Genomic DNA, 9,900 nt, shown 5'->3' with positions numbered 1-9,900 from the left:
AATCTTGACTTTCAGAATGCTGACGTGATTCTCAATGTTCCTCTCTTAATAAGCTTGAGTGGAAGAGTATAGCGAGTTACAGCTTATCAAGATGGTATTTTCATGTCCAAATAGCATTTGGTATTTAAATATATGGTTTTTTTTTAATTAACATATGTAGTCATGTATTCATTATTAAATCTACTACTTGCCAAATACCATGCTAATAGGTAGTAGGGGTACCAAGCTAATACAGTAAGCCAGATCATTCTTTGTTTTCTTCCGAGATTTTATCATCTCAACCCTCTTGGTTAGAAACCATATTTTTCCAGCCTCACAAATTTTATGGAACCACTCTGACTTTGTATCTTATCTATTTAAACTTTTACAAGCTGGTTCTTTCTTGCCGGACTTTTCTGCAACATTCTTTAGTCTACTAAGGAAGTATTGGGTCTGGTTTCCATTAATTAAGAAATTAGCTGACATTCAGTGCATTTGTATAAGAATGAATACCTCCACTTTTTTTTAAAGATTAGATTTGAAAAAGTTAACTTCTAATTCTTTTTTTTTTAAGATTTTATTTATTTATTTGACAGAGAGAGACGCAGCGAGAGAGGGAACGCAAGCAGGGGGAGTGGGAGAGGGAAAAGCAGGCTTCCCGCTGAGCAGGGAGCCCGATGCGGGGCTCGATCCCAGGACCCTGGGATCAGGACCTGAGCCAAAGGCAGACGCTTAACGCCTGAGCCACCCAGGCGCCCCAAAAAAGTTAACTTCTAATTCTAAGTGTGTTATTTTGTATTTGTTTCCTTTTTTTTCCCTACAAAGTGAAAAACAGAAAATTTGCAACATGGTAGGATGGTGGATGATGGTGGGAGTCACTGACCAGAAAACGTGGGCTATGAGCCAGGGACGTGCCACCAGCAGGATGGGCATGAGCTGTCACTCTCTCTTTGGGGACCATGGTAGACGACGCTAGTTGCCTGATGTCATTCTTCCTTGCAGAGCCTGGACATGGCCTCACAGCCCAGCTCCAAGCCTCATGCTAAGCGGCCCCGAGAAGCAACATGAGCTGCCACTTGAGAAGAAACTTATTTTCCACCTCAAGTCTGCAGGAGGCTCTAGCTCGTCACCAGGTACACACTTGCTTTTAAAGGCTCCTAGGGCTAGACTAACAAAGTACACAAATTGGGTGCCTCAGTCGTTAAGTGTCTGCCTTCCACTCAGGTTGTGATCCTGGGGTCCTGGGATCGAGCCCCACATCGGGCTCCCTGCTCAGCACTGGGCTCCCTGCTTCTCCCTCTCTCACTCCCTTGCTTGTGTTCCTTCTCTCGCTGTGTCTCCCTCTGTCAAATAAATAAATAAAATATTAAAAAAACAAACCAAAGTACTACAAATTGGGTGGCTTAAAACCACAGAAATGTATTCTTTTCCAGTTCTGGAAGCTCAAGGTTAAAAAATCAAGTTGTTGGCAGGGCCATGATCTCTCCGAAGGCTCTGGGCAAAGATCCTTCCTTGGCTCTTCTAGCCTCTGGTGGTTCCTGGCAATCCTTGGTGTTCCTTGACTCGGAGATGCGTCTCTCCGATCTTTGCCTCCGTCATCCACGGTCTTCTCTGTGTCTCTCTAGTCTTCCTCTGTGTCCCTGGGTCTCCTTTCCTCTTATAAGGACACCAGGCGTGTTGGATCAAGGGCCTACCCTACTTTGGTACTTCCTCCTAATTACATCTGCATTTGTAGACAATGATCTATTGTCCAATAAAGTCACATTCTGAGGTTCTAGGGAGGGCATGAATTTGGGGGAGTTGGGACACTATTCAACCCAGCACAGGCTTGTTGCCTGTGTCATTTTCATACGGCTGGTTTATCCCGGTCAGTAGTTACCACCTTGGTGCTGAAGGATGAGAGAGAGGGCTGGTGGAGGGTGAGGGGGGGGGAGATGGGCGAATGGGGGATGGGGGGGCGGGGGCTGGGAAGTTGCCGGGTGGGGAGGAGGTGAGAAGTGGAAGGCATGTGGCAGGGGAGAGCCCTGTGAGAAGCTCTGCCTGTGAAGGGTTGTGGTGGCGGGACAGGGCACCTGGAATATGCACCTGGGGGAGGTAGGAGACCCAGAAATCAGGAAGAAGGACACACATCACCCACTCACAGCTTGGCTCACGGCCTGGAAGCCAACAACTGCATGCCAGGATGAGCAACGGCAGATGGCCCAGCTGACCTCCCCATGTGTGGGGTCTGCCCTGTGGCCCAGCCTGACTGATTGTACAGGACGGGATAGGGGATACGGCACAACAGGTAAATTAGATTCTCACCCTCTTTCCTAGGAAGACTCCACATTTCTTGGTTCACCAGAAGCATGAATTTACCAGCATTTTTATTTTCTGAAATGATGGCTGTGATTATAATCGCAGTTCTACGATATATACAGTGACAGTTTTGGAAGTACCTTGAGGCTTATCTTCATTCATTATGCTTTACAGCATTTCTGGGCTTTTCTATATAGAATCTTCAGAAGGGTTCAGAGAGCCAAAGGGCATTTGTGGAATTTTTAATAATTTTCTCTCTCTGTGGTTTGGGCAGCTGGGGCAGAGGAGGTTAATGCCATTTATTACTCATTCTGCAGCTTACTGCTTTGCTGTCTACACCGAGGGCATTATGCACACTTACTGCTTGGCTCATTTTCTGGGTTATAACATTATTGCTGTACCATGACATATAACATTATAATTTGGTCTGTTTCTGACATTATATATGCAACATAGTGTGGTTGATTTTTCTGTTATTTTAAGTAAGAAAGCTAGATAGAAATGCCATTCTCCAATTTTTCAACATGTTATGATTCCTAGGATCTACACAAGGTTCTGACAGACCATACTCTCTAAGGTTTTTTTTTTTTTTTCCTAGATAGGTAATTAGATTTTTTGGTGGTATGAGAGATTTACTTATTTATACAATCATATAACTATATCTAATCCCTTTATAATTCTATAATCAAGGTGTTTTGTCTATCAATAAATATCTACCCTTTATATTTCAAAACCATTGCCAAATTGCTTCACCAGTTTCAGATTGTACAGTGAAATTCACACTGTGACTGAATAGTGCATTTTTTAAAGAAATTGACATACTTGATTAAGCACTTTTGGAGGGTTGATGATGATGATTCTGAGGTTTTTGTGGAGCACAACTCCAGAGGAGAGTTAAGAGTGGGAAAGAATGGAAGAAGGCTGAGAAAGTTGTCACACATAAGACTGTCCCCAAATGGTCTGTGGCGGTGGTCCTCAACCCTAGCTGCACAGGGGAATCACCCAGAAATTTTGAGCAGCACCAGCACCCAGGCCTGGCTTCCATAGGCTTTGGCTTAATTGGTGTGCCATGTGCCCAGCATCGGATTTGCCTCCCACGTGGCAGGGACCATGGAACTGAACAGCCAGCAGGTGCTATATATAATTGCTGATCTATTTCAGACGTTATCAGTTTTCAAAGCAGAGAAGGGGAAAGGAAAAGTGACTTCATCAATAAAAACAAAACTTGGCTCCTCTAGACTTGGAAGTAGACTAGCAATCTTGGGAGGGGTGAGTTCATGCTCCTCTGAGGCTGCCTGTCCCCTGAGAGTCTCTCACGAGGACTCCAGGCTACACTGAGCCAAGCCAGAATGGAAGGAAAGGGGATGCTGAGTGCCCATGACCCTATGGCCTTGCCCTAAACACAGCCCTGTCCTAACACCCGTGCATAGAACTGAGGGCAGACTGGGGACATTCAAGTCAGATTTTACTATCAGCTAGGCCAGCCGAAGCAAAATAAGATCCCAGCTCCACTTCCTATAAAACCTTAGGTTGGAGGTAGGGGTTACTTAACTTCTTTTAGCTTGACTTCCTTATCTTTCATATGAACAAAGTCATCAATATTGTAGGTAGATAATCGTGTGGGATTGTGGGAAGTTTAATGATATAGCATTTATAATAAGATGCCTGATGCCTAACAGATGTCAGTGATGAGTAGCTTTTGGTATTGTTAGACTCAAAATGTTATCACCTTGAGTCGTTTGCTCCAGATAAGACTAGTTCAGGACCTGCCGACCCTGTTGTGGGTCCGCTTCCCCATGGAGGACACCATAAGCAGAGTGGAATTAGCTCTAGATCATCATCCCCAGTGTAATCACAAGGCCAAGGAAAAACCTTTTCTCCCATCTCCCTCTGCAGCAGCTAAAGAGTTGTTTCCAGAAGAAGGACCTTCCAGATCTTGAGACAATTGACGCTGGGAATGTCAAGCCCCTCATGAATAACCAGCCCCCTGTACCCTGGGATGGGGCCCACTGTAACACAATGCAACATGCAATACAACACAATCAACACAGCATAATAATCCCCACAGTCTTGAGAGACACATATGGGAACAGGGATGTTGATTCCTAAAGCAAGGATTCTCGCGCCATCCTCTACAGCAATGGTGTGCAAATAGATCTATCTCACACTTTCTTTACCATTTATCCATCAATGGCTACTTAGGTTGTTTACATATGTTGGTTATTGTAAATAATGCTGTAATAAACATGAAGGTGCAGGTATTTTTTAGTTAGCGTTTTTGTTTTCTTTGGATAAATACCCAGAAGTAAAATTGCTGGATCTTACTGTAGCTCCATTTTTTATTTTTTAAGGCACCTCCATACTGTTTTCCAGAGTGGCTGCACCAGTTTGCATTCCCACAAACAGTGCATGAGGGTTCCTATTTCTCCACATCCTCACCAACACTTACTATTTCTTGTCTTTCTGATATTCTCATTTTAACAGGTGGGAGGTGATATGTCATGGTTTTGATTTGCATTTCCCTGGATTAATGATGTTGAGCATCTTTTTAAATACCAGTTGGCTATCTGGAGTGTCTTCTTTGGAAAAATCTTCAGATTCTCTGCCCATTTTTTAAATTGGATTTTTTTTCTTTTGCCCTTGAGTTGTATGAGCTCTTTATATATTTGGGATATTAGCCCCCTGCCAGTTACATGATTTACGTATATTTTCTCTCACTCAGCAGGTCGCTTTTTCATTTTGTTGATGATTTCCTTTGCTGTGCAGAAGCTTTGTAGTTTGATATGGTCCCACTTATTTACTTTTGCTTTTACTGTCAGATTAAAAACAACAACAACAACAACAACACATCACCAAGACTGATATCAAGGAGTTTACTGCCTATATTTTCTTCTAGGAGTTTTACAGTGTCACGTCTTACATTCAAGTCTTTAATCCATTTTGAGTTAATTTTTATGTATATAAGATACTGGTCTAGTTTCATCCTTTTGCATGTGGCTGGCCAGTTTTCCCAGCACCATTTATTGAAGAGAGCATGCTTTCCTCCTTGCATATTCTTGGCTATTTTGTCATAAATGAATTGACCACATATAGTCGCTTTATTTCTGGGCTCTCTATTCTCTTCCATGGATCTATGTGTCTGTTTTTATGCCAGTACCATACTGTTTTAATTGCTTATAGCTTTGGACTCACCTCGGTTTTTATCAAAGTTTTCCGAGGAGGAAATAAAAACTAGTGTCTCATTCTCTCTAACTAGAGGACAATGCCCAGTTATTATCGCTATTATGATAGCTATTAAAGTATATAAGCTGTTTGAAATTACAAAATGGCTCAGGGTTTTGCAGGGTGTGGTTCCTGACCTGGTGCCAGAGGGCGAACGGTTTGTTTCTGGTCCACGCTGAGGTAAGTGCAGAACTCAAGAACTGGTGTCTCGAAAGTTTTAGAGACATTTGACATTGTCATAGGACAAGTGGGGTCGCCTGGGGTGAGGGGGCAGGGATCAGACTCGCTTGGTGCGTTGAAGGCGGCTCAAGCTACAGACCAGCTGTGTGCCTCAGGACCACACCTCTTCCCACAATGCCCTGGGAAAAAACAAAATTGGTGCTGCCCCACAGATGGCCTAAGGTGGTGGCCTTCTGACCAGTCCTACTTTTACAGTTTGAAAACAACAGCTGGGGGAGACTGTGACCAGCTGATGGTGGAGTCTTGATAGGAGTAGGGTTGGAATGACAATGTGATTTTACACCTGATGCCTCAGCCATGTCTCATAACAGCCTCCAACCAACCAGGTGCTCAAAAGCCAAGACTAAATGCCAGAGGAAGAGGTGACTCAAAATCCAGCTCAAGTGTAGGGTCTTGGGAGGTCTGGGTGACAACCGTTTCCTTTGCTTACCATGGAAACCTAGTAAGAATCCTGGGAGTATCTCTGTAGAGGGGAGAAGTGTGACTTCCTATGATTTAGAGGAACAGCTAGCATCAGACAGGGCGCCTGTACTGAGGAGTGATGAGATCTGCATTTTTGTGTATTTATATTGGACGATCAAGAAAAAAATGTGTTGAGCCAGAAGTGGGGATGGTTTCACTCATGTATTGCTTTGGGGTGCCTACCATGTTGTAAGCACTGTTGTTGGTCCTGAGAATACAGACTCCACTTGGTCACATACTTGTCTTCAGGGGTTTATAATCTGGTGGGAGGGACAGATGACCCAAAAGACTCCTTCCACCATCATATAATATATACTGCTATGTAATATATAAATATATAATAAATATATAAATATATTTATTATATTATATATATTGATTATATATATTTTATATATTATATAATATATATTAATTATATATATTATATAATATATAATTATATTAATTATATATAATATATTATATATAATATATAAAATATATATATAACATATGTAATATATAAAATTTAATATCTTATACAATTATATATATAATTTTCAAGTGGTCATAAGAGTGAGGAAGAGAAAGAGAGCAAGGGGACAGAGGTTCAGAGAGAAGGCCTGTCTGAGGAGATGACATTTGAGCAGAGACTTGATCACAGAAAGGCTTGATGGGCGATGTGATAGATGGTGGCCAAGGGGCAGACATGAGAGTGAGACCTTGCTAGGAAATTGGGAAGAGCTCAGTTAGGGAGGTGACTAACCCCAGTTGGGAGTGTGAAGGGTTAGGCTGGCACCATGGGGACCTGGGAGGTGAGGTTGTAGGCACAGACAAAAGTAGACAGGCAGTGTTCCGTATTTGGGAATCCCAGGCTATGTAAGGTGATGGGCAGAGTGAAGTGTGTGCGCCTGGGGGTGCAGTGGGGAGTATTTGAACACATGCTAGAAAAGAAAACAAGAGAAGCCTTATGGGCAATGTGAAGTTGTTTGGACTGTAGCCTGAAGAGAACGGGGAAATGTGGAGGGAATTTTAAGCATATGATATGATATGATCACATTTGCTTTTAGAAAGCTCTCTGTGGGAGCAATAGAAAGAATGGGCGGGAGGCAGGGTGTGGAGGCAAGCAAGGAGACCACAGAAGAAACCCAGACGAGAGTGTGTGGACAGAGAGGAGAGGAGAGGGCAGACAGGACCCAGACAAGCATGGGATCATTAGGGTTTGCTTATTGATGGATTGGACACAGTGGATAAGACCAAGAATTTCTAAGTGTAACAAGAAGTGAATGGTGTTACACAGTCCCGCCAGAAGGCAAATTGGAAGTGAAGCAGGTTCAGCTTGGAAGATGGTGTTTTGGTTTGAATTTGTTAATTTGGGGATGACTACAAGACATCCAGGTGCAGGTCCCAACCGAGTAAGCAGTTAGAGATACATGCTTACCTTCCTTTATTTGGATTTGCCAATGGGGACAATAACTGAATCACGCTCTAGGGTTTGTGGCAACAGGATGCCCATGGAGATGATTTCCCACTGCTTGCTTCACATCCCTGAAGTGAAGATGTGCCTGTGGCCATAATTTCCTGGGGACACTGTTGGACCAACAGTGAGTCAGTCCCCTCTGCCATGTTTACGGCATGTTATGTTCACACACAACAGCGGGCACTATTTTATTGTTTTAGGTGCTTTATTTCCAGTGACTCATTTTCTCTCAGAACAACCTTTTAGACAAGCACTGCTGATTGTTCTCTAGATGGAGACATGAGAAGGCACAGAGAGGTGAAGAGACTTGCCAAGGTCATACAGCGCCTATGTCGCAGAGGCCAGATTCAATCCAGGCAGCTGGGCGGCAGGGCTTAGGCTGGTAACCACCACAACATACTTGTCGGCAAACTGGAGGCTCTACCAATCCCTGGTGTCCTCCTGATCTTTACCCTCGAGGCCCTTCCCCATTCCCTGAGGGAGGAGCATGGAGGTCCAGCAAAAGGTATACCTTTATGTCCAGAATATTTTTCCTCTTTAGTTCTTTTGTGGCATCTTCAGGAGGATCACACACATGCCCGAGGTCAGCCATTTTGGGTCAAAGTCATTCACCAGAACACTTGATGACCTAATAATGACAGAAAGAGAGTGCCAGGGGAATAAATAACCAGCCCCGAGTGTGCCATGAAGGCTAAGGAGAGCCAGGATCTGTTCTCGTAGGGACAGCTCTGGCTGACAGCAGTGCTTTCCCAGCTCTGGGCTGCAACCCTTCAGTGGGTTGGGAAATCTGTTTAGTTGATTGTAACCAGCATTCCTTCCAAATAATGCAACGGAAGAGAATAGGACGTGTAGGGGGTGTATTACATGTAATATGGGTAAGTTATGTGTGTGGATATATATTTGGGTCATGACATAAATGTACTTCTTATCGAATGTTTGGAAAATGCTGAGCTAGAGCACTCTTTACTGTGCAGTCCACAGCCAAAAGCATACTCACTGTACGACTATAGCCCCCTTACCTGTGGTTTCAGTTACCCATGGTCAACTGCGGTCTAGAAGTGGACGAGCCTCCTTCTGACATGTCAGAAGGTCAATAGCAGCCGAATGAACACTACGTCATTCCCCTCATGTCATCTCATCACGCAGGCATTTTATCATCTTGAATCATCACAAGAAGGCTGCGTACAGGACAAATAAGGTATTTTGAGACAGAGATGCCACATTCACAATAGTATATTGTTATGATTGTCTTATTTCATTATTAGTTATTGTCGCTAATCTCTTACTATGCCCAATTTATAAATTAAACTTTATCATAAGTATGTGTGTATAGAAAAAAACATAGTAAATATAGGGGTTGGTACAGTCTACGGTTTCAGGTGAGACTGTATCCCCTGTGGAGAAAGGGGTACTGCTGTATCTTCTTCTCTAATGAGCTGATATAGGTGTCCATCTGTGTACTTTAACTCTACACATATGTGCATAGTGCATCGGCACTAAATGCGGTATTCCTTCAGACCTGAAGCTTGGACCAGAAACCTGCTCTGGCTCATGATTTGGAGAGTTGGTGGCCGGTAGATGGGAGGTTGTCAAAATGGAAGCTTTAGCAGGAGACAAAATCCCCGGGAGAGAGTGTGAATGAGCAAAGAGAAGAGGGTAGAATCTGGGGAACCATTTACCTTTAAGGCAGGGATACTGGAAAAGGAGCTCAGAAGACCCAGACAAAGAGGTGGGAGGGAAACCCGGAGGGTGTTGGCATGGCAGCCAGGAGAGGACAGAGTCTGAAAAGTAAGGAGAGGTTCAAGATTGTCAAATGTGGCAGGAGGTCAAGTGAGGTAAGAGCTGGAAGGCTCACACTGAATTGAGCAACATGGAGTTCCCTGGTGATGTTGGTTGGTGCTTCAGTCCAGTGGTGGCCACTCTACTGTGGGGGGACTGAATGGTGACCAGGGAAGACAGACACGGGGTGGGAGGATGGGCAGCTCTTCCAAAATGTTTGGCAATGAAATGGGGAGGGCAAGAAGCTGTTGGCCAGACGGGGGGTGACGTGTTCCTCCAGAGACAAATTTGGCCCTAGTGTTACAGAAAGACAAAATCTTCACGAGCGAGGCTTATAGGAAGGTGCGGGACATTTAGCCTCTGTTAGAAGGGATGAGGTGAAACTGTGGAATCCCACCGCCGACCCCCATCCTCTCTGAACAGACGAGTAAGAATTTCTGGCCCTTGTGGAGACAAAA

The sequence above is a fragment of the Eumetopias jubatus genome, unplaced genomic scaffold, assembly GCF_037043125.1.
Source record: "Eumetopias jubatus isolate StellerSeaLion01/CBP00866 unplaced genomic scaffold, mEumJub1_p1.0 scaffold_6, whole genome shotgun sequence".
NCBI lineage: Eukaryota > Metazoa > Chordata > Mammalia > Carnivora > Otariidae > Eumetopias > Eumetopias jubatus.
This window is presented reverse-complemented; position numbering follows the sequence as displayed.